Below are 18,636 nucleotides of genomic sequence, written 5' to 3'. Positions count from 1 at the left end.
CAAGTCACCTTCTGAGAAGACACGAGGTTTGACATTCTTGTCGAACTGCACCTTGACTCGTTTCTTATGGGCTTTGTTAGCCAAAGCGACATCACGACGGGTTTCATCCAATTGGATTAGTTCCAAGAAACGAGCCTCCTCTTCTGAAGTTCCGAGGAGAAGGTCGATTGTGAGTTTGAGGGATGATATTTCACACTGAATTGGTAAGATTGCTTCTAGGCCATACACCAGTTGGAAAGGTGTAAACCCGGTTGCATTCCTTACCGATGTTCGGTATGCCCACAAGGCCGAGTACAGGATCAGGTGCCAACTCCTTTTGTGGACTCCAATCATCCTTTGCAGCATGCGTTTCAGGACTTTGTTGATTGCTTCAACTTGTCCGTTGGCCTGTGGGTAGTATGGAGTAGAGCTGTTGTGAGACAACCCTAATTTGGCAGCTAATTCGGCCATCATGTGATTATCCATGATCTGTGACTATAGCCTGTGGAACGTTGAATATGGTGACTACATGATTGAGAAAGAAAAGGGCAGCTGTTTCACCAGTGTTATCTAATGTAGGCATCGCCTCGGCCCATTTGGTAAAATAGTCCACTGCGACTATGATATACCCATGCCTCCCAGTCGAGGTGGGGTTACATGTCATGAAATCAATGCCCCATTTGGCGAATGGCCCAACAACAACTATTGGCTACAAAGGTGCGAGTGGTTTTCTGGTTTTTCTATCGAAAATTTGACAGGCATGGCAACTTCTGACTGCGGTTATGCAATCTTTGAACATTGTTGGCCAGAAGTATCCTGCTCGTAAAATTTTTTGCGCCGTAGCGTAACCGGATCGATTCCCCCCACACGCGCCTGAATGGCAATCATTTAGGACTTTTTCGGCTTCCTCATGGGTGAGGCACCTCCTTAGAACTGTATCGACACCACGACGGTAAAGCATGTCACCGATGATCATGTAGTCTTTTGATTGGTATCGAATACATTTTTGTTTGGAGCGGGAGGTGTTAGGCCTATATTTTTGGGTTTGGAGATAGATGATTCTATCTCCATACCATAGATTGCTTGAAGATATCAGAAACAAGGATTCATCCACGATTGTTTCTTCGGATGTTTCATTGTTGGACGACGATGGGAGATCGCATAATAATTTTGCGAAAACCAGGGCTTTCTTTGACTTGGATTTTACAAATTCCAGATCAAACTCTTGTAGAATTGCTATCCATTTTGAATATTTCCCTCCCAGCAACTGTCGCGAAAATATATAAGTCATGGGGTTGCAATCTGACAGAATGGTAGTTTTTCGAAAGAGGACATAATGTCAAAATCTATGTATCGCTTGAACAGCTGTGAGCGCTAGCTTTTCAACATAAGAATATTTGCTTTCTGTATCATTTAAGTTCTTACTTAAATAATATATACGATGTTCAATTCCGTTGTCTTCTTGAACTAAAACCATTGCAATGGTGGTATCTGTTGCAGCCAGATACAGGTTAAAGTCTTTTTGATAATTAGGAGTGTACATTAATGATGCTTTCATTAGGGAGTCTTTTAAAGCATCAAAGGAAGCTTGCGTGACCTGGTCCCAAATGAAGGGCACTTCCTTTTTCAATAGACGTGTATAACCTTTAGCAAGTTCGGCGTAATTTGGAATGAACCTCCTCAGAAAGTTCGCTTTCCCTTGGAGTTTCTGAATCTGAAGCAAATTCAAAGGTGGAGGCAAATTTATGATTGCCTGAACCTACCATGGGTTGAGACGAATCCTGTCCTTTGAGACTACAAAGCCAAGTAAACGACCAGAACTGACACAGAACACACATTTGTGTGGATTGAGTCTTATCTTGTAGTGTCGACAACGTAGAAATATCTCTCTTAAATGCTGCGGATGATCAGTCTACTTTCGTGAATGATTCAGAAGGTCGTCGAGATATGGTTGAACGATGTTTTTGATGTCATGGAAGGCATAATTCATTGCCCTCTGAAATGTTGCCCCTGCGTTCTTTAAACCAAAGGGTAATTTGTGGTACGCGAATGTGCCCCACGGACAAATAAATGCAGTCTTTGACTGGTCCTGTGGGTGGATATTTATTTGATTATACCCGAAGAATCCATCCATAAATGAAAAGATTTGAAATCCGGAGCATTCATCAATTATCTGGTCAATAAAGGGTGTAGGGTAGTTGTCTTTTGGACAAGCTTGATTTACATCCCTATAATCAACGCACACTCTAATTGTTCCTTGTTTTTTCATAATAGGAACAATGTTCGATACCCAATCAGTTAGAGGAACCGGGTAAATGAAACCAGCATGGAGAAGATTTTCAACTTCTGCCTTGATGGCAGCGGCTTTCTTGGGGTGCACCTGCCATAGTCGTTGTCGTACTGGTTTGACATCTGGATACATCTTGATTTCGTGTTCGACTATACTCGAGTCAGTGCCTGGCATTTCATCATATGACCAAGAAAAGACATCTCTGAATTCGCGGAAAAGAGCGTCATATATTTCTAGTTCTGAAGGAGAACAACATTTTCCAACATAAATATTCTCTACAACATCTGTTTTGGTTGAGATATTTATGGCGATAGTCTCTTCAATATTGGACAAGTTTTGCTCGGAATCCACCGTGTTTACAGTATTTGATAGGAAATCAAAAACTAAAGGATGATGTAGGTCATCAGGAGTATCTTCTTTACAATCCGGAAGATGGGAATGGTGGTGGTAATCTTCCCATGGCGCCCCTTCAATTACCATTGATTGAACAATTCCTTCGTCAGTGCAATGCACTTGCGACCAAGGATCTAAAGCGGTGCCACTTTCCTTAGACCTATCTATCCAAACCCTTGATGAGCGTTGATTTGGGTTTGCCTCCCATGCTAGAAACATTGATTGTTACAATATTTCTATTGGGCTTGGAGGCAATACCTGCACATGATCCATGTATATATCGTTTTCTGAGATCTTTTCAATCGAATATATCATATTGCAGGTTCCTACCGACGCTACTTCCGCCAGATTGATTGGAGGCGGAACGGAAAAAGTCCCCATTAATATAGGGTCCTTTAGTAGGCCTACTTCGATATTTTGAAGCGAATGGGGGCTTCCATGGATCATCAGAATGCTTCCTGTAACTTGGGAACCATTGGGGAGGAAAGTTTGTTGATCGACGATTGTAATCCCTCCTTGAAAGGGAAATGCAATCTTCCTAAAATAGGTCGACACAACAGCAGCCATAGCATATATCCATGGTCTTCCTAGTAGGATGTTGTAATCAAGGTTTCCATTGATTACTTCAACATCTATTTCTACTGTTTCCCCCCCTAGTGTTGGGTGTGGAGCCTGATTATCTTCTATATTCAAAGGTATCGCCACATTGGACCCCAGTTCAAAATGGGGGCGGCAACGCCGCCCATAAAATATTCGCTGCAGGGGGGGTCTGGGGGGGTGGCTGTGACCTTTGGGAGGCCCCCCTGGCGGGGGGTTTCGGGGGCAGCGCCCCCGAAGCTAAAAACAACTATAAAATTGCCTTGTAAAAGTATAGTAATTTCTAGTCAATCTGGGCCGTTCACTAGGCGGATGATCTGACAGTAGAACTTATGTTTAGTTTAGGGTTTTTTTGCCCTAGAAGGCAACCCCTCTCTTTGTATGAGGGCATTGTATTTGAGGCTGTGTGATGGATGTGTATTCTGTGAGTGGGAAATAGAGAGGTGAGACTGTGAGAGAAAACAGAGGATATTACAGCGGATCTGTTGTAGGTTGTGTCTCTTCATTTTGCTAGATAATAGAAAGGAAGGACTGGGTGTTCGGGGTGGACGTAGCCCAAATTGGGTGAACCACGTATATCTGTGTCTCTCTTGTTTTATGTGTTTTCTGTGTTTATATTTCTGCAATATGTTATGTGTTCCATTGCTCCATAATATATAATTTCTAACAACTGGTATCAGAGCTGAAGGCCTATTTGGCTGATAAACTCACAGGAAAGAAGGGTTCTTGGTTTGAGTAGCAGCAATGGCGGAAGATGGTAAGTTTAGGGTTGAGAAATTTAACGACCAAAACTTCTTGCTGTGGAAGATGCAGATGGAAGATTATCTGTATCAAAAAGATCTATACCTACCATTAGGCGAAAAATCAAAGATGCTGACGGGTATGACAGACGAAGAATGGAACCTTCTTGATAGAAAGACCCTCGGAACAATACAGTTGTGCCTTGTTGCATCAGTTGCCTTCAACATTTCGAAGGAAACCACGATAGAGGGTTTGATTCAGGCGTTGTCGAAACTATATGAAAAACCCTCAGCCTCAAACAAGGTATTTCTTATGAAACGGTTATTTAATATGAAGATGTCGGAAGGTGGATCTGTTGCAGACCATTTAAATGATTTTAATACAGTTACAAGTAAGTTAAGTTCTATAGGGGTAAACTTTGATGATGAAGTTAGAGCTCTGTTATTCTTGTGCTCATTACCAGAAAGTTGGAATGGTTTGGTAATGGCCATTAGTAACTCCGTTTCTGGATCTAGTACTTTAAAGTTTGATGATGTTGTCGGTGCTATCCTTCGCGACGAAATGTGACAGAAAAGCTCTGGTGAGACATCGAGAAATGCTCTGAGTGCAGAGTCTAGAGGAAGAAAAATGGAAATAGGAAGGAGCTTAGGATATCGTAGTAAATCAAGGAAATGCAGATCCAAGTCCAGATCGGGGATAGTGTGCTGGAAATGTGGAAAGAAAGGACACCTAAAGAAAGACTGTAGATCTCGGAAGGGAAAAGAAGGAGATGCACAGCAAGAAAACAATCATGAAGCAAATGTGACAGGTGAGGTGTTACAAGATGCTTTGATTCTTTCTTTCGAAAATATTACTGATTCCTGGGTGGTAGATTCAGGGGCTTCATTCCATGCCACACTTGATAAGAAATAATTTCATGACTATGTTCAAGGAGATTTTGGACAAGTTTGTCTGGGTGATGATAAACCCTGTAAAATAATTGGAATGGGTAAGGTTCTTGTAAAACAGCAGAACGGAAACCAATGTCTATTAGAGGTAAGGCATGTTCGAGATCTAAAGAAAAATATGATTTCAACAGGGCAGTTAGGCGGTGAAGGTTGTGTGACAACTTTCACATATAAAGGTTGGAAGGTCACCAAAGGAGCCCTGGTAATAGCAAAAGGCGAAAAGGTTGGTACATTGTATTTATGCAATGGTATTTCTAACTCTGTTAATACTTTAACTTCCAAAGGAGAAGATGCAGCATTATGGCATCATAGGCTCGGACACATCAGTGAAAAGGGGATGAAGATTCTTCACTCAAGGAATTTTCTGTCGGGTTTGAAGAATGTTGATTTGGACTTCTGTGAGAACTGCATTTATGGAAAACAGAAGAGAGTCAGATTTCTCAGAGTTGGGAAAGAAAAGAAGAATGAAAAATTAGAGCTTGTGCATACAGATGTATGGGGACCTGCTCAGGTATCATCTCTCGGTGGCTCTCGTTATTATGTTACTTTTATTGATGATGCAACTAGAAAAACTTGGATTTATTGTATTAAGAATGAATCTGATGTATTTGATACTTTCAAGAAATGGAAAGCTTTGGTTGAGATTGAGACAGGAAAGAAATTGAAGTGTCTTAGATCAGACAATGGAGGTGAATATTGCAGCAAAGAGTTTGATAGGTACTGTTCAGAGCATGGAATTCGCAGAGAGAAGACAGTTCCAAGAACACCACAAGAAAATGGTGTGTCAGAAAGGATGAACAAAACAATCATGGAGCGTGCAAGGTGCATGAGATTGCATGTAGGATTTCCTTTACAGTTTTGGGCAGATGCTGTAGATACTGTTGTTTATCTAATAAATAGAGGGCCTTCAAGTTCCTTGGATGGTGGTGTTCCAGAGGAAGCATGGACAGGTAAAAAGGTAAACTACTCTATTTTAAAACCTTTTGGTTGTGAGGCTTTTGTCCATATTGATAAAGAAAATAGAACAAAGCTGGAGGCAAAGTCAAAGAAATGTACCTTTATTAGATATGGTGTTAATGATTTTGGTTATCGCTTATATGATTATGAAAATCGCAAAATCATTAGGAGCAGAGATGTAATATTCAATGAAAAGGTCTTGTATAGGAATCAGTTGCAGGAAAAGAAAGAGGAAAAGGAAAACAAGGAATACGCAGTTCCTGATGAAATCACTGAAAAAGTAAAGGTGCCTGAAAATAATAATAATCAACAACCACAACAACAGAAACCACCACAACAACAACAGGCACCCCAAACACCTGAAAGTGGTGTTAGAATATCTACCAGGATAAGTAGACCCCCTGAACGATACTCTCCTTCATTATATTATTTATTGTTGACTGATTCCGGTGAACCCGAATGTTATGAAGAAGCAATGCAGGTTGAAAGCAGGAAGAAGTGGGAGGTATCCATGGAAGAAGAGATGCACTCCTTAATGCATAACCAGACTTGGGATTTAGTCAGGTTGCCTGTAGGAAAAATTACATTGAAGAATAAATGGGTTTACAGGCTGAAGAAAGAAGATGGAGGAAAACAGAGGTATAAAGCTAGACTTGTGGTGAAGGGGTTTGCACAGAAGAAAGGTATTGATTTTGATGAAATATTTTCTCCTGTTGTTAAAATGACTTCAATCAGAACTATTTTAAGTCTTGTAGCAGCTGAAGATTTGCATCTTGAGCAGTTAGGTGTAAAGACAGCCTTTCTCCATGGGGATTTGGAGGAAGAGATATATATGCAGCAGCCACAAGGATATGAGGTGAAAGGGAAGGAGAAACTAGTGTGCAGGCTGAACAAGAGCTTGTATGGCTTAAAACAGGCTCCAAGGCAGTGGTATCTAAAATTTGACAAGTTTATGTCTGAACAAGGGTATACTAGATGTCACTCTGATCATTGTGTTTATTTGAAAAAGCAAAATGATCGCAGCTATATTATATTGTTATTGTATGTAGATGACATGCTTGTTGCAGGATCTAATATGCAGGAAATAAATGTGCTCAAAAGAAAATTGGAAAATTCATTTGCAATGAAGGATTTGGGAGCTGCAAAACAAATCCTTGGTATGAGAATAACTAGAGACAGGAAAAATCATAAATTAACACTGTCTCAGAATGAGTACATACAAAAGGTGTTGAAAATATTTAACATGCACAATGCAAAACCAGTTAGTACACCTTTTGCTAGCCATTTCAAACTTAGCAAGGAAATGTGCCCAAAGACCCAAGAAGACATGGATTATATGTCTAAAGTTCCATATGCATTAGCAGTTGGAAGCTTAATGTATGAAATGATCTGCACAAGGCCTGATATTGCACATGCAGTGGGAGTTGTAAGCAGGTACATGAACAATCCAGGAAAGGAACATTGGATGGCAGTGAAATGGATTCTCAGATATTTGAAAGGTACCACAAATCAAGCATTATGCTTTGGTGGTTCAAACATCTCCTTACAAGGATATGTTGATGCAGATATGGCAGGTGACAGAGATAACAGGAGGAGCACTACAGGATATGTATTTACTGTTGGAGGAACAACTGTCAGTTGGGTTTCAAAAATCCAAAGTGTTGTTGCACTTTCAACAACAGAAGCAGAGTATGTTGCAGCTACAAAGGCTACTAAAGAAATGATTTGGTTACAAAGGTTTATGGGTGAATTGGGTAAGGAGCATGATATGGGCACGTTATACAGTGATAGCCAAAGTGCCATTCATCTTGCAAAGAACTCAGCATTTCATTCCAGGACTAAACACATACAGCTCAAGTACCATTTCATACGATCAGTGTTGGAAGATGGAGAGTTGAAGCTGGAAAAGATACACACTAGCCAGAATCCTGCAGATATGCTAACAAAAGTTGTAACCAGGGAGAAACTGAGAATATGCTCAGTTTCAATTGGTCTTCAAGGATGATGATGAAGATGAGAAATAGCTAGGTCCAAAGAGGAGTCATTTTCCAGCAAATGGAGCAGTGGTGGAGTTGCTACAATCAGTCTCCAAGTGGTAGATTGTTGGGTGTGGAGCCTGATTATCTTCTATATTCAAAGGTATCGCCACATTGGACCCCAGTTCGAAATGGGGGCGGCAATGCTGCCCGTAAAATATTCACTGCAGGGGGGGTCCGGGGGGGGTGGCTGCGACCTTTGGGATCCCCCCCCCCCTGCTAAAAACAGCTGTAAAATTGCCTTGTAAAAGTATAGTAATTTCTAGTCAATCTGGGTTGTTCATTAGGCGGATGATCTGACGGTAGAACTTATGTTTAGTTTAGGGTTTTTTTGCCCTAGAAGGAAGCCCCTCTCTTTGTATGAGGGCATTGTATTTGAGGCTGTGTGATAGATGTGTATTCTGTGAGCGGGAAATAGAGAGGTGAGACTGTGAGAGAAAACAAAGGATATTACAGCGGATCTGCTATAGGTTGTGTCTCTTCATTTTGCTGGATAATAGAAAGGAAGGACTAGCTATTCGGGGTGGACGTAGCCCAAACTGGGTGAACCACGTATATCTGTGTCTCTCTTGTTTTATGTGTTTTCTGTGTTTATATTTCTGCAATATATTATGTGTTCCATTGCTCCATAATATATAATTTCTAACACCTAGTTCAACTTGCAAGTTACTTAGAATACCATACAGGGTATACGTTCATTTGTCGAATGCTTTTAATGTTGTCGAATATCACGACAAGGTTGGAGATCCTAAAGTTTTCCATCAACTCATCGACATAATACATGTAGATGCCCCCTCATCAATAATTGTCCGATGAACAGTTTTGTTGAGGGCTTTCACTTGAATGAGGAAAGCTAGTTGAGGTGGTAACTGAGGATCGTATCCTTTATGGTTAAAGGACACAAGATTAGAATCCTTTGGGTCTATCCCACCGATAGCTGATAATAAAGCCTGCTTTTGGGATGGGCAATTTTGCAGTACCTCAAGTGTCGACATAGCGGATGGCGATTGGGCCACATCTTCCACTATATTATAATGCTGTGCTAATTTGGCACGAGGATTAAATGTCGACTTATGTACTACTCCCTTTGGCGGTTTTATTGTCAGTTCAGGAATGATGGGTGGCGCAACTTCTGTCGAAGTTGTTGTCGAACTACTAGGTTGATCTTTATCCTTGTTGTTCGACAGCTGTGGATTCTCGTAATCTTTGTTCCTTATCGATATCAAGGCATCATTTTGCTATTTGGAAACCAACAACATGAGCACTTGAGACAGGGAAGGATTTCCACTGTCAACAAGATTTGTTCCTAGATTCAGAAACGGATCAGTTAATACTACCGAGGTTTTTGAATTCTTGAAGAATTTTCTAAGCTCAGCTCTGTGTGGACAATCTGATGTGCAATGATCCTCATCGCATATAAAGCATGGATTCTTTGGTTTCCTATTTCCAGTAGGGTTTGCAGAAGATTTTTCAGGTGATGATTCCTCCTGTTTCTTCTTCTTCCCTTTGCTTTTCTTCTTGCCTCTTGGTTTCTTGGTTTCTTTGCCTTTATCAGTCAAGACGGAATTTACTTCCGAGGCAAGTTCTTCTTTTGCATTTTGACTGGAAATCTTAGAGGCCTTTTTAGATGTAGCCTTTGTCGATTTCGTGTCTGTTGCGCCAATCACGCCATCGCCGACATGAGAGTCATTGTTTCATTTAGGAGGAGGAGGGACCGAAAATTCCGGTCTGGGAGCGTCAGGTATTTTATCGTAGAGCATGCCAGACTGAGTGTAAATCAAGTCCAAATAATGCGCACGAGCGATAACTTGCTCTTCGGTGACAACTCCTCCTTTTGCCACATCTTCCGTGATGGAAGGTAACAAAGACTTAATAAACCATTCAGCTAAAAGCTGATCAGGAACATATGTTTTTACCATTCTACGACGACGTCGCCATTCATGAATATGATCGGATATGTGAGTGGCCATTGTTTGCTTGAAATTGGTAAGAAGTTCTGTTCTCGTTTCGTACCTTATCGGTAACTGAAAATGGGTTAAAAAGGTTGTGGCTAGAGTACTGAAGTTGTCAAACGAAGCTCTGGGCAATTCGATATACCATTTTGCTGTCGGACCAGTTAACGTCCTCTGAAAAAGGCGAAGCCTAACCGAATCATCATTTAGGGTGTTTGATGAACACCACAGATGAAAGATCATCACATGATTCGACGGATCTTCACCCGGATTTCCATTAAATTTAGGAATATCTGACGGAAGTTTATGCAGAATCGCTGGCCACCAAGGGGCGTAGGCGATTGGATCATTTGTTAACCAATTTAGATCTGGTAGCTCTAAAGTCACCACGAAGGGTAACTGTTGGTTCAGGTTAGGTGAAGCATACCTAGGATGAGATGGGATTTCCTGAGCAGTTGGTCTTTGCATACCAGCATAATGCATTTGATGTTGGTAACTTTGGTAAGGTTGATGGGCATAACCATTGTAGAATGGTTGATTTTGACCGTTTTGAATATACGGTTGCCCACTATTGGCAAAGATTTGTTGCTCAGATCCTTGATATACCCGTTGGAATTGCGGTTGTTGGTATTGGACCAGCCATGGTTGTGAAGCCATGTATTGTTGCTTGATACTAACTGTTTGACCAAGATGAGGGGTAATTGTACCCATTTGGGCCTGTGTCATTCCACCAGTCGGCGATTGTGGTTGAGTCGCAGGGTCAAGAGGCTGTTGCATTACAACCTAAGAAACCTGAGGTTGGCATACAATAGGCAGCGCTTGTACTTACGACACCGTCACAATAGCTGGCGTAGTTGGTATATTTGACATAGGTAAACATTGTTGCATTGAATACACAACTCTTGGTTGTTGAGGCAGTATTGGCACCCAACCGCTAGATGTAATTCTAGCATAACCTGAATTTTGTTGTGAACTCCCGTATGGTTGTCCTCCCGGAGGAGACAATGAAAGGGTATATTTCCCCCCATACGGCGGTAATCCGATACTTAAAGGAATTGTTTTCCCTTGAGGACCGGACTGCCCAAATTGACATCTTGAAGGATCAATTTGCTGAGACTCAACATAAGAGTTTCCGGATACTATTCCGGATGAACAAACAGGAACGGACCATACTGTCGAAATAGCCCCTGAGTGGGCCCCTTCTAGCGATTGAGAGCTAGTTGGGACAGATGGTATACCAGCGAACATCGTTGGAGTGACAACAGGAAGTTTTGTCGTCGCTGTGTCGGATGACACAGTCCTAGATGTTGATGGTTGTTCAGACATTTCTAGTCTATCCAAAAGATTGCCTAGCGATTCTACAGGAGCTTCTGATGGCAGTAGACTAATTTCTGAAGAAGAAGGATACAGAGTGATCCCGACTCCAAATTGCGATGGAGTACTAGATGGAGGATCCTCTACAATCTCTTCTATAGCAATCAGACGAGGTGGAAGAGGTAGACCGTCAGGTCCATAAAATATTTCTGGTGCTAAAGAAGGTATAGAATCTACAGCGACAGACGTTTGGGGAATAACACCTTCTGAATCAGCTATAGATGGAACTGGTTTAGTAATACAAGTGTTTACCCTCAGACTAGGATCAGTGCTACTGTCCTTCGGTAGCTGCTGAACTTCTTCTGTAAAGGCAGGGATACCAGAAATGTTTGGAGTAACCAGAGTCTCCGATGGTGTTGGAAAACTTGTTCTAACTTTACCAGGGGATTTGGAACCGGTTAAACGAGTTCGCTTTGTCCATAATAGTTTCGATTCCGGAGACAAAGACAGTTGAATCGTAATTCTCCGCGAACGACAGGGTTTCAATTGACTTTCTTCCACGATTGCGGATTACTCAATCAACTAGAAATCAAGGGGAAGTATGTTTCCAAATTAGATGAATTTTAGACGCTTTGACACAACTTGTTTTTTCAATTTTTAAAAGTCGAGAAAAAACAAAAGATGACTCTAGTCGCCTTCGATTTTTAATTAGCCTGAAGTGACAAGTGCTCAGATGGACCTTTTCCATTAAGGAGTTTGAAAAGGAACGAAAGGGACTGCTCTAGAAATCTAGACAGAGGGATTACCAAACCAATCGCAAAACTGCAGAATACTTTTTACGGTACGGCAGTCAATCTTCCCGAATGCTATGTTCAGTGCATTGCGATCAATATGGCGACAGACATGGCTTCCTATGGATAAAGGATTAAGCCTATTTTGGTCTCCCAAAATATACTCGACGGTACATGGGAGCACAAGTCTGTACTAGCACTTATCGTCTCAAAGTGGAGGAATCACCCAACCAATAGCGAAAACAACAGTTACCAGGCTTTACGACGCCAGAATATGTCTCTAGCCTAGACTTCTAGATGTTGTGCGTTAGGTTCCAAAGCGTTGTTAGATTCATTAAATTTATTTTATAGTTGATCTTGCTTAAGAAATTTGCCTTTCAGGTTCACCGCGTGATGTAGATGTACAATTCCTAAAATGCAATCTAAGATGACAAACGATCATTTTATCTTCTTTGTGCAATGAAAATCCTAGCTACTAAGGAAAGAGAGATAGTATTCTTTCAACAAAGAGCAAAGAGCACACAGTATATGCATTGTCCTAAATCAAACCAATCAAACAGTCTAAATGCAAATGCACATGCATGTATTTGTTTTTAGCCTTCTTAATATGTGAATGATAAAAAGAAAGCTAATGCGTAAATCTGAATTATTTTTCAAAGAGAAAATTACTAAAAAGTTTCTTTTCAAAATCAAAATGAAGACAATGACAACACTTTGCGATTTGGAAATGAAAACTTGCTTTCGACACTAGAAAAACTACCAATTCAAATCAAATACAAGAGTAACAGGGTAATCGACTATCAAGAACAATCAGGTTCTCTTCTATGACTGAAAACGACACTTGCGACACTTTCAAATCAAGAAATGACAGTACAATCACGCTACTTCTTTGTAAAGGAGAACTGAAAATGACTCAAAAAATACATAAAAACATTTACAGTTCTTTGCACAATGGAGGCGGACTAAAAGCAAGGAAAGGGGTTTCAAATAGAGGTGTACTAACTACAGGCAGCAAAACTCCTGAATAGATCTGAAAAGAGTGAACATAGAAACCAAAATTTAGGAACAAGGCCTTGTCTGATCAGTGCACCTGTAACACAGTGAAACTGAAATGCAACGCACCTACTACACTCGGGAAGTGCGCTGAATTTTAGGTTCACAGAACAGAAAGTGCGCTGGACCAGGGACGAGACTTTGATTGGGTTTCGGGTCACAGTTTGCAGTTCAGTTCAGGGATTTTGGCCGAGCAAGTGGTAATCAGTAAATCAATCACAAGGGTGGATCTAAGGAGGTTACTAGAGCCACCACAAGGGCAATCAGAGAGTTTGTAAATAAATTGTTTAATTCATAAAAAAAACCCGAAGATTGACTGAAGCAGCGTTGATCTACTTTGCACTTGCATAGCAAACGCAGTTCAAAGGCTAGCTAGCTTGACTTCAGGCTCTGTTTGTAAGTTTATAAAGTAAACAAATGTAGATGAATAAACAATCTACTCACTCCTCAGCGGAGTCGCCATTTTGTTACCGGGAATAGTGTCTATGCAGAACTACTAATCCCACTAAGGCTGGTAGCTACCTTAGAAACAAACAAAGTAAAACTACTTTCGTTTTCCTTTATGAGAAATAGATGAGAGAAGAATAAAGGAGACCAACCTCTGTCTTGCGCTTGGTTCCTTGCTCGATTCCTCTCTCTTCCGATAGTCCTTTGCTACTTGCTTTCTTGTATACCCAGCTTCACAAAGTGCCTGTAGAATCAAAGCAGCATAACACTATACGAGAACATAGATCTATTATCATAAACAATCTAGGATTAGATGTAAATTGACCATACAAATGCATAAAACATGAATCACACAAGAGTATGGAGGAAAACTTGAATAGCTTTATTGATAATCAATAAAGAGCCAAGAGAGTTACAACCAATTGTTCTGACCCAGCATCATCCTCTCAGCAAGTAAGCCCTTCTTCACCTCATGAAAAGCTTAGATCACCCAACACTATGATGTTGCCTCAAGAAACCAACAGCAATTCCTTACAAGATGCAAAATTCCAGCCTCTGGATCTTTGGGATGAGGGATCCATATATAGATGTCTGCAAGGGAGATGAGTCAGCTTTTGAGATTTGATTAGTTTCTCCCCTCTGATAGTTCTTGATTCCACTTGGAGATTGATGATCTCTTACTCATCCCTGGTTGAATTCAGAGAGGCAAGTGTCACAGGAGAAGTTTTTGGAAGATTCCATGCTTCTCCACCTCGCGGATTGACCCTGCCATTTGTCCCTTCTCGCCCATCGCACCCCATAGAAGGGCTTTTTGAAATGCAACGCACCTACTATGTGTATTTAGGTGGGATGCAACGCACCTACTATGTGTATTTAGGTGGGATGCAACGCACTTTGCCTATGGAGCAGGTGAAATGGTCCAGTTTTGACCAGTTCTGAGTGGTTTTTCATGGAGAACTTCTGGGAGAAGCTGTAATCAGTTGACCTTGTTCTTTTAGGGGTTGGAAAAACACCTTTATGGACTTAGGAGCCCTTATTTTATGGAAATTTATGCTTGGGGTCGCAGTGCCCAAAAATGTCTATAACACGCATCTATTTACAAGCTCCTCTAATCCCTTTACAACCTTGCTATCACGTAGCAGCTTCATTCAAGTTTCTATAAAGGTCGTAAGCATAGAAGGGTCCATCTCCTGATCATGTTTATCCTTGATCCCTGAGGTAGAGGCCTCAGTGGAGCTCTTCTTTGCTTCCATGAACATTTCATGTACGTGCTCCAAATCAAATTCAGCCTCTTTTGCTGGAGCTTTGTGAACCCATGCGCTATCTTTGGGTTGTTTTCCCTTATCGTTTCCAATTGCAATTCCACTTCGGAGCACTATATTCACATTTGGATCCTCTTCATGAGGCTCAGACCTCATCATCTATAGGTTCTGAGTCGGTTGAGGTGGTAGCACTCCCTTATTGCGTATCCTTGCTATTAGCATAGGACAGTCTTCTGTCTCATGATCAAACTGAGTATAATATTTTCACGATGGTTGCGTAGGGTTAGTGCATTCACGGGCATAGTATCCTCGTCCTCCGCAATTGTAGCAGATCAGTTGTCCCCGACCTCTGCCGGGTCCTCCTCCGCCTTGGCCTCGTCTGCGCCCCTAAAATCCTATTCGCGCCATCCCTGCGCTTTGGTCAGGGGGCTGTGTTTCTGCCTAAACCTTATAGGCAAGCGTTCTATCCATCATCAATTCATAACATCTGGAGTTACGCTCATCATGCCTTATCGATCTGTAGAAGTTGTAGAATAGTTGTTGCGGTGTTTGTACAAACTTCTACAACAAATGACAGTTATCCATCGTATGTTTTCCTGCTACTTGACATATAGAGCACCACAACGCAGGCCCCACTGATATGTAAATGGGGCACTTAGGCTTCTTGTCTAACCTACAAGAACCTCTCCCACTTCCAAAGATTTAAATATTCCCAAGTCTTACTGATTAGCCAATGCAGAAATGATAATATGCTTGAAATTATAGGTGTATTCTTATTTTTATTGTTGGTTGTTTATGTGCTTTAAAATCTGTTGTGTATGCTGATATGTAAATACATACAATAATAACTAATGCAGCAATAAACAAAACACACAAAACAACAATTTAATTAGGAGTTCACCCAAAACTCTTGGGCTACATCTCCGTGAGCTCTAGTCAACTCAACTAGGCTCTCTGGGATTATGGCAAAGTCCTTTTTACAAGCTCTTGGCTCAACTCCACTGTTTTACATAGAAACAATGGGTTTAGACACCGTTTTATCCCTGGCTCTTGAAGCTCTCAACTTTCTGGCCCTCAGCTCTCGCTCTAGCTCTTGGCTCTGGCTCTTGGCTCTGGCTCTTGGCTCTTGCTCTAGCTTGTTGGCATTATGTTTTCTGGTATGACTGTATGTTACAGATGTTGTACTTGATGGCAACTCCAGTGGTAAGGCTCTCAGTTTGTTGAAAATTAAGAAGGACGCAGGCAATCGGTTCAGAAAGTGCGTCCCCGTAGGTATACCATGCAGAACCCATGTCCAGGGACGCCGACCAGCCGTTCAGGGGGTGCGTCTACCCAGTGCACACATTTCAAGGCAGAGAAAAGCACGTGGGGGTTTCTTGTGTGGTATCTAGCCGACGGTTTTGTGTTTCTGTGGTGTCGGCTCGTGGTATTGTTCCATGTTTTGGGGAGGAGCTTGCCTATATAAAGCAAAGGAGTTCATTTGGATTATACATCGTCTTTGGTTGAATATCTTATTTGGTGAGATCTAGTCCAGATCTAAGAGGGCGAATCTTCTAATGGACTGTGATCCCTATGGCGCATGATCAGATCTGTAGATCTGACTGTTTGGGTTAGTCCTGAAGTCTTCATATCATTTATATCTGAAGGGTCGCAGGTTCAGTGAAGGGAAAGTGCGCCGGGACGCGGGTACTGTAAAGGGCAAGTGCGCCGAGACGCAGTACAGTAGAGAGAGACCTGCGTGGGGACGCAGGGCGATCAAGGTTCAGGTGCGTCTCTGAAGCAGAAGGACGCGGCGCGATAATGTTTTCAGGTGCGTCTTTGTAGCGAAAGACGCGGCGCGATAGTATCTTTGGGTGCGTCCCTGAAGCAACATAACGCAGAGTAGTCAAAGGAACAGTGCGTGGGCACGCAGCGGAGCAGAAGGATATCTGCGTGTGGACGCAGAGTAGCAGAAGGTTAACGGCGTCTGGTCGCAGGCCACTGAAAGAAAAACTGCGTCTCTGTTTTAAGATGTTCTGTTGATTGAATTTCTCTGTTGATAAGGTGTTCTGGGTTAGTTCTGATATTGCTGATCTGATATCTGTAATGGTCTATATCTATTATGTATTTGTTGATCATCTGATGCTTTATGAAAAGAAGTAGGGGGTTGTAGCTCCCTTCCAGGAGTAGACTGGAAAACGAGAAAGAGAGAGAGTTGTAGCTCTCCGCAGGTTGCAGCCTGCGTACTGGTAAAGGACTGCACCAGTACAAAATCATTGTAAAAGAAGTTTCTAAATTGAAAGAAGATAGAGACATATTGCAGCAGGTGGTTTTCACCCACATTGGGTTTCCACCTTACATCTTGTGTTCTTTGGTGTGACTATCTGTTTTTCATGCTCATTATTTTATGGTACTGATATGCAAAAATAATTCAAGGATCAAATAAGGAAGATTTATTCAAATTGCTTGATAATACTGATTCACCCCCCCCTCTCAGTATTATTTCCAACAATTGGTATCAGAGCAGGTCCTTCAGAGAAGCTTGATCGCTTGAAGGTAGATCGTTCATCATGAGCAACTACGAGAAAGAAGCATCAATCAGGCCACCGATTTTTGATGGGACAAATTTCAATTATTGGAAGGTAAGAGTTACTGCATATCTTCAATCTCTTGGTACAGAAGTTTGGAACATTGTAGAAACAGGCTATGCTTTTCCTTCAGCTACTCCTACAGATCCAGCTGAGAAAAAGAAGTATGAAACAAATGCAAAAGCAGTCAGTACTTTATTAGGAAGTATATCCCAAACAGAATTCATGAAGGTAATGCACTTCAAATCAGCAAAAGAGATATGGGACAAAATGATCACTAGCTATGAAGGAGATGAACAGGTAAAACAAGCTAAACTTCAAACTCTCAGGATTCAATATGAGACTCTCAAGATGTATAATGATGAAAGTGTGGCTAATTATTTTCTTCGGGTAGATGAGATTGTTAATTGTATGAAAAATTTGGGTGAAGAAATAAAAGAGACTATAGTAGTTCAAAAGATTCTAAAATCATTATCCCCCAAGTTTGAATCTAAAGTATCTGCAATAGAAGAAAAGGAAAATATCTGTGTTCTCACTATGTCTCAGCTACATGGAATTCTAACTGCTTATGAAATGAGAAAGGGAGGTCCATCAGACAGAAGGGAAGCTGCTTTTAAGGCATCAGGCAAAGAAGATTACTATGAAGCAAGCCATGTTCCAGAAGAAGAGGAAGAAGAATCAAATTTTGTCAGAAATCTTCAAAGGGGTTCTGGAAGGTTCAGAGGTAAGCTACCTTTCAAATGCTTTGCTTGTGGAAGAGTAGGTCATTATGCTGCAAAATGTCCTTATAAGGATAAAGGAAAGGAACCTGCTAGATGGAACAAGAAACAAAGTACAAATAAGAAAAGCTACTACACCCATGAAGATAGTGATGGCTTATCAAACAGTGATGAAGATGAACAAGGTAATAAATATACGATGTTAATGGCATTTGAAGATGATGATTATGAGGATGTTGTAGATGTGGATAATCTCTATGATGAAATTACTAGACTCAAGAGATGTATAGAAGAAAAGAATGTGATCATTGATACTCTACAATTTCAAATTGATGAAAAGGAAAAACATCTTGAAAAACTAGAAGGTGAAATTGTTGGTCTCAGAAAAGAAATTGAGAAAACAAAAGCTATTAATCTTAAGTTTGTCAAAGGATCTGAAACTTTGGATGAGATTATCAATGTGCAGCGGTCTCCTCTAAACAAGACAGGTTTGGGCTATAATGGAGAAACCTCTCAAGCATCCACCTCAAAAAGTTATCTTGATGCAGCAAGAAGAAATGAGCAAAAGAACAATGAAGATAATCAGGTAAA

The sequence above is a fragment of the Pinus tabuliformis genome, chromosome 3_1 (assembly GCF_031772625.1).
Source record: "Pinus tabuliformis cultivar Carrire ecotype Pingquan chromosome 3_1, CPIR1, whole genome shotgun sequence".
NCBI lineage: Eukaryota > Viridiplantae > Streptophyta > Pinopsida > Pinales > Pinaceae > Pinus > Pinus tabuliformis.
Note: the sequence above shows the minus strand (reverse complement) of the source record.